This window comes from Chinchilla lanigera, unplaced genomic scaffold, assembly GCF_000276665.1.
Source record: "Chinchilla lanigera isolate Chin_1 unplaced genomic scaffold, ChiLan1.0 scaffold00027, whole genome shotgun sequence".
NCBI lineage: Eukaryota > Metazoa > Chordata > Mammalia > Rodentia > Chinchillidae > Chinchilla > Chinchilla lanigera.
In genome coordinates, this window is record NW_004955428.1 from 3753710 (window position 1) to 3773560 (window position 19851).

The 19851-nt window shown below is 42.5% G+C and overlaps 1 protein-coding gene and 1 pseudogene across 2 annotated transcripts in view; both read left to right on the forward strand.

The window, feature by feature from the left end:
* The window catches only part of Maml3 (mastermind-like transcriptional coactivator 3), a 407740-nt gene that overhangs the window by 151455 nt on the left and 236434 nt on the right, over positions 1-19851 (forward strand). The window lies entirely within an intron of this gene.
* Positions 1-19851, forward strand: part of LOC102008130 — a 65817-nt pseudogene that overhangs the window by 45009 nt on the left and 957 nt on the right.

A 19851-nucleotide genomic window follows, 5' to 3' on the forward strand; every position in this document is an offset into this window, starting at 1 on the left:
AGAAAGAAAGAAAGAAAGAAAGAAAGAAAGAAAGAAAGAAAGAAAGAAAGAAAGAAAGAAGAAAGAAAGAAAGAAAGAAAGAAGAAAGAAAGAAGAAAGAAAGAAGAAAGAAAGAAAGAAAGAAAGAAGAAAGAAAGAAAGAAAGAAAGAAAGAAAGAAAGAAAGAAAGAAAGAAAGAAAGAAAGAAAGAAAAAAGAAAAGGAAAGTCAAATGGCATCGTGGTTATATTAGGAGTATTAATTGTAGGACTTGAGATGGGTTGATTGGAATAAGATCCTGGAGGATTGTTTGTAATGCAGATTTTTTTAGAAACAAGAAGTGGGAGAATAATGAATAACAACCAGAGCTAATCAGTTTTGTGGCTGTGTGCATGCATGTGTGTTTAATCCCGTGATAATGACTAAAAGTAGTTATAAAAAGAAGTAGAAATTTCAGTAGCTGTAACCATTTTCTCGGTTTCCTTCCAAGATGTTTTACCCTTGGATCTTGGCAAATATGCCTGTCCCTGGTGTACACTGGAGAACTTTGATACTCTACCCAAAGAACACAGCGGGAGAAGGAGGAGACCCTGTGGGAGGAGAAGAATAAACAGATGACGAGTGCATGTGACAGCCCTCTGATGACAAGTGCTAGTACTGTCCACAACCAGAATTAGAAAAACAGTTTGTACTGATCAGTCTATAGCCATGAGAACCGCAGAAATAAAAAACACACACTGGTCTGTTCTTCTGCTTGTCTGGACACTGCTTCCTGACAAGCTGGAAGCATCACACTGCGGGACATGGAAGGTGCTGCCATATCAGCCAGTGAGCTCGGGGAGCCAATAGGGGCAAGGCTGAGGAGAACAGGAGGTGGCAGTGGCTCCCAGGCAGCAGAGAGATGCGGTCTATTTCCAGAGAAACTCTCAACGAGTTTGCTTTCCAAAATTTATTTCAGGAAATTGCTATAAGGGTCTCAGTAGAGATCTTTGTTGCCTCTTCTGGTGTGTTTTGTTTGTATGTTTGTTTGTTTAAACACTCCCTTGTGTCTGTGACACACGATAGAAATCTCGCTAATTCTCAGCAGGTTGGGGCAGACACGGCCATGCATGCTGTGCCCGGGATGACACCTTCCTTGGGCACCTCCCTACCCAAGGCAGTTTCTGGAGAGTGCAGGATCTTAATCCTGGGACATATGCATTCCTTATTTGGGGCCTCCTAGCAGAATGACTAGGCAGCTGCTTTAAGTGATTCCCAAGTTAGTTGGACACATTTCATTGTTGATCCCAATCCTTCCTAATGCAAACGAGTAAATTAAGCACATCAAAAGGCACTGACCTTTCATTATGTACTATGGGACTTCAGTTGCTTGTCTGTGTTTGGTAGCCAACCTGTGATGTCCATATGAGTTGAGGATCAGTAAGATGAGCTTTCTTTCTCTGGAGCTGTGCCCCACAGTCTCTGTCAGATTTCCCTTTGGAGTCCAGTGGCATCATCCTCCCCTCAATCTTGAGCCCCTGGCATTGAGCACTAAAATAGCAAACCCCTAAGTTCAGCTTTATTGCCAAAAACTTCTAGACCCGGCCTGTGCTGTGGCTAATAGCTGTCACTTTTTGGATGCTTTAAAAACTCTTATCAGCTTGACCAGTGTTAAAATTTTTTAAATATAGGCTTTGAGGATATCTTATTACACTAAAGAAAAGCTGGTTTCTGGTAGAAAAATATAATCCAGTGATATTTTCACATAACACATCTACAGTCCGCCACACACACACCCATGCATGGTGTCACTCTCTGAGTCTTTAGTCACTCCTAGTCAACTGTGATCCAAAAATAATAAATGTAATGTTCCAGGAATAAACAGTTAATAAGATTCTAGTTGGATACCATTTGGGGCAGTGTGATAAAGTCTTATAGCATCCCATCCTATACCATCCAAGATGTGAATCATCTTGTCCAGTATATCCATGCCATATAGGCTACTACAGTGATGGCAGAAATGTTTAGAGCTTTCAGTGATAACAACGGCCGGTGGTAGCATGTGTGCCATAGGTTCGCCACCACTGGGCTACAGGCCCATTCATCCCTTAGCCGTCTTGGTTACCAGATCAGTGCAGCAGCATTAGTGTTTGTGTTGAAGTAACCCTTATGTGGTAGCCTAACATTATGTCACAGTGCCAACACCATTCACCTCACTTCATCTCATCACATAAGTAGTGTATTATCTCGTATTATCACAACAGGAAGAGGGGGTACAGTGCAGTAAGAGTTTGAAGTAGAGGTCACATTCAGATAACTTGTCTTACAGTATTGTTATAATTGTTCTATTTTACTATCGTTATTAATCTCTTACTCTGCTACTTCATCATAACCTTTATCATAAGTATGGGTAAATAAGAAAAAGCAGAGTTATCTGTAGGGTTTGGTAATACCCAAGATGTCAGGCATCCCTGGGGTTCTTAGTACATCTTCCCTGAGGTTGAAGACAACTGCTATAAATTTGCTATCAGAAATTGCAGAAAGCTGCAACAGCTGTCTTGTATTTGCTGTTCTGTGATTGTACTCTTACGTTAACATGGTGAGGCTATACTGCTCATATATTTAAGGCAACAGGAATCTAGAGGTTACTGAAAAGGTATTTGGTAAATAGATTAACATCTCCAACCAATTCATTTTAAGGAAAGATGATTACCCTGGAAAATAGAGGTGAGCCTGCTCCAATCAGTTGAAAGTCTTAAGAGTAAAACGTAAAGTTTGCTGGAGAAGAAATTCTGCTTCAAGACTGCAGTACAAAATCCTGCCTGGGTTGCAGCCTGCTGGCCTGCCCTACCAGTTCCAGACTTGCCAGCCCCCACAGTGGCATGAGCCAATTCCTTAAAATAAATCTCGTGTTGGTTCTGTTTCTTCAGAGAACTCTGATACACAGTCTAAATGGTATATGGGAAAGAGCAGGAGGAAATTATTAGCCTTGTCTTGTGATCCTCTTTTGTATAGGTTGTGCTGCAATAAATGGATGCATAACATGTTCGGAAATTAAGTATGTAAGCTTGCCGATGCAAAGCAAGTGAAATGCTGAAATTGATATCCAATGCAATTTTTAAATAATTGTTCTCTCTCCTTCACAGTTCAATTTTACCTTGGTTCCTGTTGTAATCAGTTTTCCAACTCTGCAACAAAATACCTGAGATAAACAACCTCAAAGGAGAAAAGATTTATTTTGGCTCATGGTTTCAGAGGATTCAGTCCATGGTTGGCTGGCTTCACTGTTTTGGGACCTCAGGCAAGGTAGACATGTTATGATGGGAATACATGGTGGAGCAAAGCTCCTTACTTCATAGAAGGCAGGAAGCAAAGAAAGAGCAAAACGGGGCGAGATCATGATATCACCTTTAAGGCACACCCCCTAACGACCTACCTTCTTCTGGCTGGGTCCTGCCCCATAAGGGTTTCACCGCATCCTGACAGCACCACAGGCTGGTTGCCAAGCCTTTAGCATGTGAGCTTTGGGGACATTTAAGAGGCAAACCATACAGTTACTATATTTTTTCCTAGCCTTTCACTCTATTCACCATTACTCTCTATCTCTTCTCATGGTGGTGTGGCTTCTTGATCTCCTCGCTTGCACTGTATTTTCTATTGTCCCATAGGAACTCTCTGTTCTCAAGGCCACACCCTTGACTTGTCATCAGCAATAGCTGATGTTACCTTTAAACATCCCGCTGTTCAACTACCACTTCCTGTTCTGACTTCCACTTTTGCATTCATCGAAATCATTCCTGATACATGAACTGTCCAGGTCCTTACCTCCCTCCTGAACCTTAGAGCTGAGGGATTCTTTTATAATGGATATCTACCCATCACTTTTCTCTTCTCCCTTCTTCTCTTCTCCCTTGGACAAAATCCAAGCTCTGATTACATCCATCTACCTAACTGCTATGGGCCTGCATGCATGGAGCACCACGGCAGGAAACCACACGTGGTGCTGACTGTTCCCTCTTGAAATCCTTCCCCACAGATTCTCCAGTGGACCTCCACTGCCAAGCACACTTACTTTCCCTTCCCTGGTGTGTTTGTCTTTTCACTTCCCAAACAGTATTTCACACCTTCTTATCTTTCCTCTAATATCATCTGCCATGGTACCAAATCTAATAGTCGTTCTTCCTCGCTGATTTACCACTCAGCAGCATCCCCTGCTGACCACGACCTCACCGTTATAACCATTCTAACTGGTGTGAAAAGCCTGTATACTGGAGGATTCTATTTTTATGGCATTCTATAAAAGACAACTATACAGATAGGAAACAGATCAGTGGTTGCCAGGGACTTGGGGGAGGAGTGAGAGTAGAATAGGTGAAGCCCAGGGGATTTTTTTAAGGTGGTGAAACTATTCGTTAAAATACGCTAATGGTGATTCATGATGTGGCATTTGTCTAAACTACAGAATGTTAGAGCACAAGGATACCTTAATGTTTACAATTTTTAAAAGGTATATAGGAGGTCAGAAGCTCCCAAAAAGACATGTAGACTGTGACAAAGGAATCTGTCACAAATATAAAATAACCTCACTGAAAGGGTTGGTGGGGGTGAAGATGCTGACCTAAGTCATTTTGGAAGTAATGGGAATTGGAAAATTAAGGCCAAGCAGTTGAACCTGAGGACTTCATTCTAATTCATAGGGCTTTTCTCTCTAAGAGAGGCACAGATTAAAAATTCTGAAGCAACTATAATGCATATTGGAATTGAGTGGTTAAGAAAGTAGATGACAGAGGGAAGGAGGCAGGATTCTTGCTGTTGAAGGTTACAGCAAAGCAAGGAGTGAAGTCTAGAAGGATCCATGTGGTTAAGGGATTAGCAGCAGAGACATCAGTGTGAACTCATGCTTGGCTTAATACAGATACAGATGGTTACATGTAGGGCACACAGGTAGGTTTATGTGCACAGTAGCCAAGCATGTATTCCCTCGCTCTCTCAGTTGAGAGGGCCTAGAAATGACACCTCAGTAACAATGAGCACACCCAGAGCCCAGCGCCGGGTTTCTAATTCCATTCTCCAGGGACAGAAACCAGAACTCCTTGAAGAATTGGCTAGTTGCAGAGCTGGGCCAGGAAATACAGAAGAGGACCCTAAAGAAACTTATGGCAGAAGGAAGTGTTAGGAAACAAGCCCCGCAATAATAACATTATGACAAAGGGATACAGGAACCAATTCAAAGAACTCCCAGTGCCTAAACCTGGAACAATCTGAGCAAAATAAATAAACTAACATTGGAAAATAACCCAGAGTATAAGATAAGCAACCATGAATTGATATAAATAAATTATTAAACAAATAAAGATTGGAGAGGAAAACAAATGTCCCACACAGAATTCCAAATAAGTTTTGTAGCTACTTCACTGGCAAGGAGGTGGAACATAATTCCCCACTCCTTAAATATGACCTGCACCCAAAGTGACTGCCTTCTGAAGAGCACCTTGTACAAAGAGGGGAAGAAGAGTAACTTTGCAGGGAGGAAATCTGGAAAGCATAACCTCAGCCAGCTGATGGAGGTTCATGGCAGTAGTGATAGATTCTGTTGATACCACACATCCTTGATAAGCTGTGATGACCATGCCCCTGCCTCTGTGGTCTCCTCCTAAAACTCCATAATGCCATTCTAACCATAAGAAAAACAGCAGAGAAACCCCGCCTGAGAGAGACTCTTCAACCTGGTCAGCCTTCTCCCAGGAGCTGCCCGATCCTCCCCAAACTGGTTCTCTAAAACAAGGAAAGTCAGAGAAACTCACAGCCAAGAAGAGCCCAGAGAGACTTACTGATGGCATGGAATGTTGTATCTTAGGGAAAATGACATTAAATAAAAACAAAGACAGTCTAGACAAAGCATGAGTTTGAATTAATCATAATGTGTCAGTATGGGTGCATTAGTTGTGACAAATGTCCCATACTTATATAAGATGTTAATAATAGCAAAGGCTGGGTTCAAAATATGTTCCTTTACTCTAAAACCATAGTGTTCTCTACTCTCAGGGTTCATTTGTTGGAGTCACAACTCCTAGTACCTCAGAATGTAACCGTATTTGCAGTAAATGTCTTAAAAAGGTGATTAAGTTAAAGTGAGGCCATAAAATGAGAGCCCTGACCCAGTATGAGTAGTGTCCTTAATAGAAAAGGGAGAGACTGACTGGGTGAGCCCTAGCTGGTATAAAATCAAGTTTAAAACTCCTACATAACAGCCAAGGAGGTGTGCGTGCAGGCAAGGGGAGAGGATGTCTCTGAGGGGTGAGGCAGATGGTGACGTGTGACTCTTAGGTCTCTATCATAGGTGACTGTAGGAGTTGGAAAACCGGGAGAGTCCAGGATGAGAGACTCAGGTGAAGTTAGGGATTCCACAAGCCAGGCTCCAGCCTAAGATAAGGAAGTTTGTAAGGACAGGGACCTCCAGACACCTAGCCAGTTCAAGGCTGGCTTTGGGCTCAGTGGGGTATTCCCCAGCCACACTTACTACTGATGATGGTTCTAGGAGACCACTGTCTTAGTCAGTTTTGTGTTGCCATGACAAAATAACTGAGACTGAGTGATTTACAAAGAACAGAAAATTATCTTCTTGAAGCTCTAGAAGCTGAAAAGTCTGAGTCTAGATGCCAGTAGATTTGATTGTCTGGTGAAGTCTGCTCTCTGCTTCCACCTTGATGGTGCACCTTCTGGAGCTGGGGGGACACTGCGTCCTTACCTAGCAGAAATCAGCAGAGCAAGCTAAAGAGTGCTGCATGAAGTCTTTTGCATAAGGACCTTAATCCTGTTCACCCAGAGGCTGTCCTCATGGCATAATCACCTCTTAATACTACCACTTAGCCACACTTGAATTTTGAGGGGACACATTCAAGCCATAGCAACCTCTGGCCCAGCTGCTTGTGCCTGGGCCTGGCTGGAGCTCAGGCTGGCAGCCAAAGAACACCACTGAGGGCAAGATGGGAGGAGTCCAGCTGCCAAGGGCAGTGAGTGAGCTCTGCCTCCAGGTACAAAACTGAGAAGGCACATTCAAATGAAGACCAGAAAGGAGAGCTAAGGCTGGAACTATGCACCAGGCAGGGAACTATGGGTCTAGACTCATTTAAAACTCAAAGAAAAAGGGGGGTTGGACCAAAATGTTTTAAAGTTTTACTTATGAGCTCTGTGGTTTTAAATCATTCTAATCCCTAGTTCTCTCACCTTTAAAATAAGAGTAAAATTGCCTAGTTTACGGGGTTGTTGAAAGGTTTATAGATACTGTAGGAATAATACCTAACACAGCCAGTTCTATATAAGATGCTTAGAAACTGGTGGCAGAGAATGTGATTAACCAATACCACATGGGGAGGATTGTTGCTTTTACCATTGTCAGTTTCTCCAAAGGTCTAAACCCCAGCGGAACTGAAATGCAGACATGTACTTGTTCCAGTCCCACCTGGAAATCATGAGGTGGCGGTTCTGCTTCCAGTTCAGTAGCTGGTTTGCAAGAGAGGGTAGGTGATGGCAGCCCAGGAAGGTCAGGAGGAGGGAGACCATGCCCGGGAGGCTAGAGGAACCAAGGCGGATTGGGAGTGGAGGACCAGAAAGAGACTAGGAGCTCTTGGACTCCTCACCCTGGAGGGAGAGACTCTCCAAAAGGCCCAGCACATCTTTGTGATCTGGTCTTTGCACTCATGTAGTTGGGCCTTTGTGGGGGCCATTTGGAGGGTGTGCAACCTATGCCACTGCCCCTTGTCCAGGAGGAAGAAGACAGAGCAGCCATTGCACCTGAGACCCTTCGTGTATTGAAACCACTCCCTGCTTGCTCCCCCAGGCCCCCTTGAGAAGGCTCTGCTCACACAGGCTGGGCCTGGCTGGAGCTCAGGCTGGCAGCTAAAGCCAGTGGGGCAGACACAGCCAGTCGTGCTGCTGTGGCCTCTGCTGCCTGGGAGGCCTGACACATTCAAGGGCCAAGAGTAGGTGGGCCATGCCAGCCCATTAGCTTGTGAAGGCAAAAGTGGGACCTGGGTCCAAGGACTTCTTTGTGACTTTTTGGGCTTCATTTTTCACAGCAGCTTTGAGTTCAGTTAGAAGGAGCACAGCCCTGAGAGATGGAGTGGTTGTAGCCCCAGCTCTGATGCTGGCCAGCTGCAGGACTGGAAGAAGTTTGCAGTTCCCAGTGGCCATCACCTCCTTCCTAACCCAGGAGGCTGGGCTCCCTTGATTCTGAGATAAATTTCCCTGAATTTCCATGTAGGACCAGCAAAGAGGGTGGAGCATCCTTTTAATGCTCATCTGTGGATTTGATCTGAACATTCCTGATTAGGATTATCAGGAAGGACAGAAAGTCTAAAGCAGGGTCTTGTTGCATTTTTAAACAATGCAATTTGCAGTCCCTAGTCTTACATGAAAGATGCTCTTAGACCATAAAAATTTGTTACTTTATTGTAATTTGGAGATCTCTATCAGATCACTTTAGGACAGTTTCTCACTGTCAGCACTGCAGTTCGTTTTGGGGAGACAGTGCTGTGAATCGTAGGGTGTTAGCAGCATCTCTGATACCGCTTTTTGGGACAGCTGTAATAGAATGCCACCAACGGGGTGCCTTATAAATAACAGAAGTTTATTTCTCACTGTTGTGGAGGCTGGAAGTCCAAGATGGAGGTCAAAATTCAGCATCTAGTGAGGGTCCACTTCCCTCATAGTAGGATGTCTTTTCATTGTAACTTTGCATGGGGAAAAGGTGAGTGGGTCTGTTCTCTGGGCCTCTTTAATAAGGCCACTAATCCCATTTGCAGGGGCCCCTCACTGAGCCACTCACCTCCTGAAAGACCTCATCTCTCAGTAGTGTCTCATTGGTGATTAGGTCTTCAATGAATTTTGGGGAAATGCAAACATCCAGACCCTAGTACATGGCCTCTTCCTCTTAACTGTTAGCAGGACACCCCTCCCTGGGTGATGGCGTTGTTTATAACAACTAAAACATCTGTTATAAACATTAGGACATAATGTTTATAATATTAGAAACATATAATATTATAATGGGGCTCAGTCACTTCTTCTTGAGAACCGGGGGCTCAGTCACTCCTCCCTGAGAACCACCAATTTAGGGCTTATTTAGAATATGATCTTAAAAGCAGAAAAATAAATATATAGACACAAACTTAAACAAATGGCTCTTGACAAAAATACTTATTTTTAAAAGTAAAGGTAAAATTGAATTTTCAGAAGCATAGGACTCACCTTTATAAGATGTTTTTGTTGGGGCTGGGGATTTAGCTCAACGGCAAAGCGCCTGCCTGGCAAGCGCAAAGTCGTGAGTTCGGTTCCCTGTACTGGAGAAAAACCAAAACCAAAAAAAAAAACAAAAAAAAAAAAAAATGTTTTTGTTTTAAAGAGAATCATAAAAAAAAATAGCAAAATATCAGCAGCATAGACAAAAACAAAGCAAAGCAAAACCAATAAAAACGATACAGGGTTTCAGAACAAAATGATAGGAATTAACAATGGCTGTTGTATTACATACTGTTATCTTCAATGAAGTTGCTCACATTACCAGATGTAAGAATGCAAGATTGATCATAATTAAAGAGAATAAAAAATAAAAACAAAAAAAACATTAGAAATAGTACAGTTTTACTAGAAAAGATGGTAGGAATTCAACAATGGTTGTTATATTGCACATTGTTGTCTTCAAATTAGTTGTTCAGATTACCAGATATAAGCATGTAAAATTGGTCAAAAAGAAAAATAACTAAGATTAACTGTTCCTGTCAATAAACCATTAGACTTCAGCAGTGCGGTTATCCCAGCTGTCCTTCTATATACATATATATTTTTTCGCTTCCTTCTTCCTTTCTTTTTCTCCTTTCCCTCATCCTGGTTGCTACTTCCTTTGAGCAGTTTCTTTCCCTTTCATAGTATCTACTGAGGACTCACCTTTAAAGCTCATCTCTTACGTATATGCCACCCACACACCCCTGTGTATCTGTACTTGAAATTTCCTTAGTCAAGAAAGAACTGTCCTCCCTTTCCTCCCTGAAAATATCACAAGTGGCTCCAAATAATACTGGGTGTCTGGATGCTAATGTGCTGGGTTTTCATAACTCCTTAAGAAATCCATGCATAGGAGATCAGCTGCGCGCACAGCGTCTTCTCGGTGTGGATCTGATCAAGTCTTACCATCTGCACAGTCCGGGAGTGACTGTGTCACAAACCCTCTTTCCATTTCTACCCTGTTTATAACACCACAGCTGATGTTAAAAAGACTTGTTGTCCTCTGCATTGATTTCTGTCTGGGGAGAGAACAAAACATAATGAAGAGAAGAAACAATACAAAAATCCAGAGCTGTCATTCCTGCATTCTACTTTGTGTTCCTGCAAGTGGACAGAGAACAGATTGTGAAGGGTTCGAGGCTCAGCCTGGCCACTCACACTGAAGTTGCCATAAAAGGAAAGTACGTATTTTCCACTTCCCTCTGTTGTAGTTTCCTTCCAGCCATTCTCAGTAAATGCAAGCAGGAAAAGCTGGGCATGATGGTACGCAAGTGTAATCCCAGCTACTAAGGAGGCTGAGGTAGAAAGACCACAAGTTCCAGCCCAGCCTGGGCAATTGAATGAGACCCTTTCTCAAAATTGAAAAAAGGGGATGAGGGCAGGAGATGTAGCCCAGAGTCTTGGAGTGTAGACCAGTAGTAGAGTGCTTGTCTAGCATGCACCAGGTATTGGGTTCAATCCCTCGTGCAGCACCCACTACACACCTACCCACTCCCTCTCTCTCTCTGTCTTTCTCTCTCACACACACACAGTGTAAGCAGGAAGAAAACAGAAATCAATTGCAATTCTTTGATTTTTCAGTTGCATTTAGAAACAGCTCAAGTTAAATACAATACATATCTGTTTATGAAGCGATACGTTATTTTCACTTCCTCTTTCCCTTGAGCGTTCTCCCAGCTCCATGGTGAATCTCTCACCTTCCATCCACACCTGGGGGTCGTATTAGTTGATGGCTCCCTTTGGCTGTCACTCTTGGCATGGTCGCAGGAGTGAGCCCTCTTGCTTCTCAAGCTTTCCTTTAGGCGAAGCCTTCACACCCCACGCTCACACCTTCTAGGCAGCGACCATGTACTCCAGCCTGTGTACTGAAGCATTCGTTCACTGGACAAATAGTGCCGAGACCCCTGTTGTCTCCCAGACACTATTCTAGGCTCTGGAAATATAGCAGTGAGGAAAACCAATAAAACTCACTGCCCTCGTGGGATTTACATTCCACTTGGGGCTGAGGATCTTGAAATAAAGCAATTGCATAGTGTGATGGAAGATAGTAGATGGTATGGAAAAGGTAAAGCAGGGAAAGGAGCTAGGGGAGGTGTGTGTGTGTGTGTGTGTCTGTGTGTGTGTGTCTAAATGGGAAGGGTGGGCTGCGATTTTAAATATGGTAGTGGGGAGCTGGGCGAAATAAACAGGCAGAAAAGAGGCAGGTGTGAAACCTGAAGTGTGCCTGGTGTCTGAGGGGGCTGGAGTGGTGTGGGAGAAAAGAAGGCGATGAAGTGAATGGGGCAGGAGGAGAAGATGGGGCGGTCTGTGGGCCCTGACAAGGACGTTGGCTTTTACTGAAGAGAGAGTGGGTGCTGCTGGATGATTCTGAGAAGAGAATGGGGCGACCTGCTTAGGGGTTTACAGGGCCCTGTCATCAGGCCATCATACCCCTTCCCTGTGTAGAGCAACCACCTGACAACACACACTGCTTTTATCCACAGAGACAAATACACACTCCTCATCCTCATGCTCCAACCTGTGAACTGTTCCAGGTGCCCTGTGGGCACTCTCAGTGAAGAGTGTCCCTCCTTCCTCAAACGCACCCATCTTTCAAGTCCAAGCAGGAAACTTGTCTGCTTTCCAGGAAGCCTCTCACACCCACACCCCAAAGCTGAGCTCTCTCTGATCTGATCTCCTGTTCTACTGGTTTATCCCGTGCATTTGACCTCATGCTGTTTTCTAAGCTGGTCTCATAGGTATCATATAAGAAGGATTGGATTTGAGACTTATCAGGGCTTTAGGAACTGCCTACTCTGATGCTTTCACTTTGCACATGGGAAAACTGAGGCCCACCACAGTTGAGGACATTGTTCAAGTTCCCTCAGTCAGTTGTTTAATGTATACATAGTCCTGGGCTGGGGATTTAGCTCAGTGGCAAAAGCGCCTGCCTGGCAAGTGCAAGGTCGTGAGTTCAGTTCCCGGTACCGGAGGGGAAAAAAAAAAAATGTACACATAGTCCTTGTCAATGAAATTATTGTCCCGTGTGTTACACTTCTCCAAAATCCCATATGATAGTAGTTAACATGGGATTTATGTAACAGATGCTTAGCCAGTTCAATTAAATGTAAAAGTAAATTGATTTGGGATTGGTTTATTTATTTTTAAAAGAACATTATAGGCCCTTAATTCATTAACAGCATCTGGAATATTCTAGATTTAGAAAGCTATATAAAATATTTGTATATGATTTGGCTTTGAATTTTAGGGATTTGCTTGTGGTTAGTTGGGAAGATGAAAAATTTTGCCAATGTAGAGGTTTCTGTTCTGATAAAATGGTAAAAAAAAAAAAAGTAATTCTATCATCTCTGCATGATACAGCTATTTTTGTTGCTTCAGCAAGATTTGTCAAAGCAGTTTCAAATGAAAACAAGTGGATTTTGCCTTTCTTTGTCCACCAGGGAAAGACAATCATAGTAGAATTCCATTCTCTGAGCTGTTCCTTTGGAAAATTAGTAGTTTTGATTGTAGGTGTGAACTTGTGATGTTCACAGATGTTGATAGCCTGTCAGCACCATTTTAAGTGACTCACTTCATCTTTTGACCCAGAAATATATTGGCTGAGTCTAACTTTAAAATGTAGCTTTAAGTGAGAGTGATGCTAAGGCTCTGTTGTAATAACAATTGCTAAACAAAATGAAGTGATTTCTAGGAGTCTGTGGTCCAGAACATAAACTCATTATGCTTAACCTTTACAGTGTAGACCCACCCAGGCAATCAATGATGATTTTCCATCATTTAAGCATTCCCAATACATTCAGCTTTGTTTTGAGTTTGACTTATATTCGACCAAAACAACCAAGTGGAGAGTGAATTTGGTCTGTCACCAGTATTCATGCACTGTAGCCAGAGCAAGGCTCCTGAGGTTTGAAATCTCTTATTGGAGAAATCCTGCTTGCTTTGGAGAACTCGTCAAGTCTAGTGTTAGTGACCCAGGGTTTGCCCTTATGACTAAGTCAGTTAGCTTAGTTGACTATAGTATGATTGCAATAATACTAAGAGGCAGGATGAAGCACCTAAACAAGGCAGGTAGCTTGATTTTTGGCTACTCACTGGATTCTTCCTGCAACTATTCATCTACCAGATTAAGGACTAGTGGTTGCAAATCCAAGCTAACATGTGATTTCTGAACTCTTCAGAAATGTAGTTTACTGAAAGAGAATTCAGGTAGTCTATTTATGTGAAAGATAAAATATTAGATTTTTTAGGACATTTTCTATTATATTTTGTTGTATGTTTATGTCTGTATATTATAGTTCTTCTCTAAATGCTACAAATAAATGTTCCTCCTTTAGAACTGTCAAAAGTTTCATACATTTGTTTCCATATTTTAGATATGAATTTCTTTGGAAATTTTCTTGAGATTTCATACTTTTAATTTTTTTCTTTGTGGTGCTGGGGATCAAACCCAGGGCTTTGTCTATGCTAAGCAGGTATTCTCCCCCTGAGCTATTGCCCCAGCTCTAAATTTTCTTGTTGTGGTATCACTGACAAAATAAAATTCAGCGAGTGTACACTTGTGTGAGTTTAAATAAGTGTATGTATTTGTATGACAACCACTACAAATTTGAACATTTCCATCTTCCCAAAATGATCTCTCATTTTAGCATATTACTTACTGTTATTTGGTAGTAATTTAGTAATTATTTTAGTGGATATGAGATTTATAGGAAGTGAAAAAGTGTAATGATCCGAGTTTTATGGCCCAGGTGGTTGGTGATCACCTTAGAAAGTGATAGGACCTTGGGTCAGAAACAAAACACGACAATGAAGTCATGGAATCTGTTTTCTGATTAACACTTAAAACTTGTCCTGATGGTCATTTAAGATGGGCTCCAAGAGCATTTTGAGCAACGGATTGAATATATTTTTGTAATTGGTCTTACACTATGGTCTCCCAGAAAAACCTTAGTTTCTTAGTTTGGGCAACATTTGTTTTATAGACACCTGGTATTGGCAGACTTAACACTTTGTATATTTAAAAGAAGCCTCAGAGACCTGAGATAGAAAAAATTTGTAGTTTTGTCAAGGCATAAATTTGAATTTTGAATTTACACACTGGTATGGCCGACAAGAGTAAGTGAGCCAAGCCAATCATCCAAATTCCAAAGAGTCATTATAAGAATCTGGTCCAAGTCTGAGTGAAGTCATTTTCATAGTGTGATAAAAACATGGCATCTTTATGAAAAATGGCTCCCCAAGGGATGTCATACTCTGGTACTGGAGAGGGAAGTGAAGAAGGCTAGAGGAGCAATGTTTCTTTACCAGAAAAATGGAAAGACTGAGCATTTTAAAGGGTGATTAGATTGTAGCCATACATGAATTTACCACATGGAAATCAGAAAAAAAAATCTCAGGGATGGGGGTGTAACTCAGTGGTAGAATGTTTGCCTGGCATGCACAAGGCTCTGAATATTTCTACCCCTGGGGGAGCATTGGGGGAGAGAGAGACTCCTGATGTCTTCATCCATATTTATATTAGTATGAAGTACAAGGCAAATTATATTTTACTGTATTTGTGAATTTGCAGACTTTATGAATAATGAGGGTTTATTCTTTAATTTTTGGTGTGTTAGTTTAGATAGAATGCAGTGCCCCTGAATTCAATTCAAGAATATGAGGGATGCTGACATTAGAAGTAAAATCCATTGAGCTAGAGAAGAAAAGTCTTTTGGATCCCTCAGTAGTTTGGGGCGGTGGTTGATTGGGGGAGGCCCATTGGACTGATGGACCACAGCGGCTCAAAAGGGGCAGCGGGAAGGGTTAATAATTAGAGGAGATGACAGTTTCTAGTTAAGAAGCCTGCAATTCACTACAGTTTAGTTTTTTGTTTTCTCATCTGTGGTCTTGGGGGATTTCCTCTTCTTACCTGGAAAGCACAGTACCCTGATTTGGATGCCTGACTGACTGCCATGTGCTAGGTCAGGGAAGGCATAGACCCTACTCATAAGGCACTCGAACAGAGCGAAGGAAGGCACCAAAGTGCTCTGCGAAATTCACTGGGAGTTTGCAGTGAGGAAGAGATGTGCCAGGTGCAAACAGAACCTACGACAGTGATGGCAAACCTTTTAGAGCTTTCAATGAGAAAAGCGGCCAGCTGCAGCTCATGTGCCGCAGGTTTGCCTAAATCTGCCTCAAGATACTGAGACTCAGGGATTCCAGGACTGGAGGTCTTCCCTCATTTGGAGAAAAGAAAATGAGACAAAGTGATTTTCCTCATCTGTCATCTAAACTGCTTGGGCAGCTTCCTAATTGCCCTTCTGTTTGCTAATTTCTTGATCTCTCCTAAAACCACTGCTTCATTCTCCTCTGAAGATCTCGGTGACTTTTCATTCGAGTCCAGAATCCCCACCGTGAGTATCTGGCCCCCACCTCCTTCCCTCCCTCCCAGCCCTCCCAAACTGTGCTCCCCGCCCCTGGCTACTCTCTTACCTTCACAGGCTGGATGCACTTCCTACTGGCAGCTCTGCCCACTTTCTTGCTCACTTTGTCCTCTATCTGTCAAATACCAGTTAATTTCAGTCAAAGCCCAGCTGAAAGTCTACCTCACCCATGAAGCCTGCTCTGGTTCTCCAAGTTTATTTCATCATCAGTTCTTTGCATTTCTACCACACACATTTGCGGGCGAATTTTCTGACAGTGGATACCTTCTGCTTTGATGACGTTTAGTGCTTATATATCTGTCTTTCCTACGTAATAGTCCCTGGAAGGCAAGGTTACACCTCTCCTATCCTATCGACCTCCTAGCCAATGCTCTCTCTCTCTCTTATCTACCACCTCCCTACCTGTCCTCCTCGCAAGGAAGTGGGACACACGTACAGGTGTCTAGTTGGGGTGCTGTTATCTGGTACGCAGTGAAGACTCTGGCAGGGGAGAAAGGGACTGCAGATCCCCGCTCTGCTACACTCAGCAAGCTTCTTCCCGTGCACTCTCTTTCTCACGATCTGTGCTGTGGGCTCTTGGAGCACTCACCAGAGACTGCTCACTTACTTGCTCTCTGGCTCCGCGCCATCTCGCCTTCCACCTCACCCTGACCCTGTGCAGACAGGTGTCTTTTACTTCCCTTTCTCTTGCTTGTGTTTTCTGTCTATTCCAGTTCATGGTCACTTGACTGTGTCTGGGCAGGCTCGGGGTAGTGTGCCGGGCTACTTGCTTCCCTGGAACAGGAAAATGTGGATAGTGTGGGAAGCTACACAGCCTCTTGTGCTCCCCAGACATCTTCAATGGAAGATTTGTGTTCTATACTCCCCACACACTAAATTTCTTGCGAATGAAGACACTTCGATAGTCATCTTTGCTTGTAAAATTTCTTAGAGGTTTAACCAAGGGCTACTTTCTGGTATAGAATTGCAGGATTCCAGGCTCTCTCCATCTGTCTGGGTGGTAGAGAACTTGGTCTTGATGTGCCTTAGCATCCTCATCTGTAAAATGGAGTCATAAAACCCTGCATAGGGAGTTTGAGTGTCTGGCCCATAATAGGCACTATGTAAATATCAAGCTATCGTTGCTGTAGGAATGCTTCTGCCTATGGCTCAGAAACTCGATTTATACCCCTGGGAATGGATTTTCCAAGGGGAGTTATTAGTCCTCTTGATCCAAGGCAAACAGGCCTGGGGAGAGAGCCAGGGAGCCAGTGGAGGTAGGACTGTGTCCCTATTGCTGTGGGCTTAAACCAAGTTTGGGCTTCCGTCTGTACTATATGAATTCTCAAGGAAGCATAGACATCCTAAGGTGAAAGTCCTAAGACTTGAAAGTCGTGTGGAGCCTGAGACGTGTGTCTGCTGGAGAGAAGGGGTTGGATTTAGCTACAAATATGGCAAGAAAGCCAGGAGTGATATCTAAATGGGACCCAGCACCGGCCAAGTCTCTCTTTCCCTTTGCTCAGGTGCTTGGAAAAATCAGCTCCAAACCTGCGCCAAGCAGAATCCAGTCCTGCAGACACTGTGATTTTGTAATTTGCTTGCATCGGTGGTTTGTTAAAAGCTTTCGGATTTAGATGTCCTCAAGAACTCTCCAGGCCTGGCAGGAGACACTGTGCCTCTCATGGCCCTAGGTAGCCTCCTGACAGCAGGTCTCCTTTGGGAAACTGCCTGTGATGAAGAACAGAATGTGTGGTGCATGCGAGTGTGCATGGGTGAGCGTGTGTGTATGTGTGTGTGTGTGTGTGTGTGTGTGTGTGTCCTTTGAAAAGAAAACCAGCTTGATATTTTTTCACATTCCTCTTTAAAAAGAACACACTCTAGGCTGCAGGGAAATAGGATAAGATTGCATTTAAATGCCAGCTGATTCTCCATCCCTGTCCCTTCTTTCTCGCATCCCAATTGCTACCCACAGGAAGGCACCTAGGAAGAGGCAGAAAGGGGACGAACCTCAACCAAGAGCTGTCCCTCCTCTCACTTTCTCCTGGATTTCTTAACTCCACAGTGCAGAGCCCCTCTTTTCCATTGTTGCTACGTACTTTTGATTATTCGTTTTTTCTGATGGAGAATATTAGGATTTTTTGTTTTGATTTTCAGTAAAAATAAATTTATTCATGATTGTTAAAAATCACGTGGATAGGCACTTGTTCATTGAAATACGTCCACACTGACCCATCATATGTTTGTGTTTATGTCCAAGCTCATCTGTCCCTCAAATAGATCTTTATTTTTCACATCTCTTTTTCAGTGTCTTGATTTACCTTGAACTTAGGTCCAGCAGGGCTGGTACACTTGATTAGTGGTAAGTCAGGAGGTCTCTGCTGCAATCATTCAAGAAGATCTGGTACGGTACACAGTCTGTCATTGCCAGCATTTCCGTCACCTTTAAAGCACATTAACCAGAGACTTCTGGTTGACATAAAAATCTTCTGCTTAAAAAAAAGGCTTATACTACAATTTGGTGAAAATAATGTTCCCACTTTTACTATATTACAAGCTAGTGATCCACCAAAATGTCTGGTTAATGTAAAGATCAGCTGGTAATCATCAGGCATTGGTAGAAAATACCCAAGATAGTAAAAGGCTTTCTTTCCTGTGGATAACACATTCATCCACATGAGTGGTAAGCCCATCCTATTAATAATCCTGTCAAACTAGAGATGAACCTGGTGAATATAAATACCATCTCAGGAAAGGAAAGGCAGGGACATATTCTGCCTGTTTTACCTTTGATGAGCTGACTTCCACCATTTTTCTAACATGAAAAATCCTTGCATGTTTCTAGTTCCCAACATCTGGAGAATGGCAGGGGGTCTCCTGCGCCGTGTTCGGCATGTGTCTAACCTCGTGTGCTCACCCTAAATGGGCGCTCCTCAGAAATGAATTTTACAATTTTAAAAAAATAAGAAGACTTGAAAAGATACATGTATTGGCAATGAGTTAATAGGTGCACATGATCCACACTTCAAAAGATACAGAATACGGTAAGAGCCAGCAGGAGGATTTGATGTGAAGCAAGGATCTCTTTTCTTTTCCCCGAATTTGTTGCAAGCAGTATTTTTTTCATGTTGACTACACTGTCAAAATCATTTGTGTCTGAGGTGGTAGGCAAGTGGTGGTGGCTTTTTGTTTGCTTGGCTTTGGCTTTTGCTGATGGAAAAAGACATGAGTATAACCACGATGCAAATGTTTTTCTTCACGTTAATTACATTACTTGGCCAGATATGTTTTCACTAGTGTCCTCCTCCCCCACCCAGTGAGCTCTAGTTTTCATAGCTTTTGTATTCTTAAAAGAACCTCCCTGGTAATAACTGGATGTATCTGTGGGGAGAAATATGTAAAACACAGCTAAATAAAGAATCACAGGTAGATTAAAAGTGTAATAAAGAGTGATATTTTAGAAAGAGTTATGTATATTAGATATGCAAAAATTCACCTGTTACAACTTTTTGGTTAAAATGCTATGTTTTCCTTCTGTTGTCCTTTTTACTATAAAGTAGGTTTTCTTATTTGAAGCAAATGAGTTCAGATATAGGAGAGCGCATAAAGATATTAAGCCACCATTATTCTCAGAGGCGATTGTAAGGAACAATAAAAACACGGTTATGTTTTAGCCTTTTCTGCAGATTCCTACAGCCGCGGAGGCTGACTGAGCCAGGCTTTATAGCTGATGAAAGGAAGAGCTTGTGATGAGCAAAATACACAAAAATGGAAGAGTGCAGTGCTCAAGTTCAAGTAGAAGAATTCTGAACTTTTAGTATCCTTGTGTCATTCAAATCCAAAGGGTTTACTGGATAAGATTTTGTGGTTAATCACACAGATCCTGAGACTGTCACTTTAAAAAAAAAAAAAAAAACTAACAGGGAGTTATTTTTGGTTTATAAAAACTCCAGGGCCTACAGACCTGTATTTCTCAGTAACAAAGTAAAAATATATTAAGAGCTAAACTGTCCTGGAGTTATAGAATACTTTTACCCCTCCCAGTTTACTGTGATTTATTATTGAAACAATAGTGTTTTACATCTTCAGAATCACTTGCTGTTATGACCAGAGCGGACTTATTTGTGTACTTTTCTTCTTAATTCTGTGCTCAGTGAAGCCAGGTTAGTACTTGAAATTGGACATAATGGGGCTATTTATACCATCAAAATTGA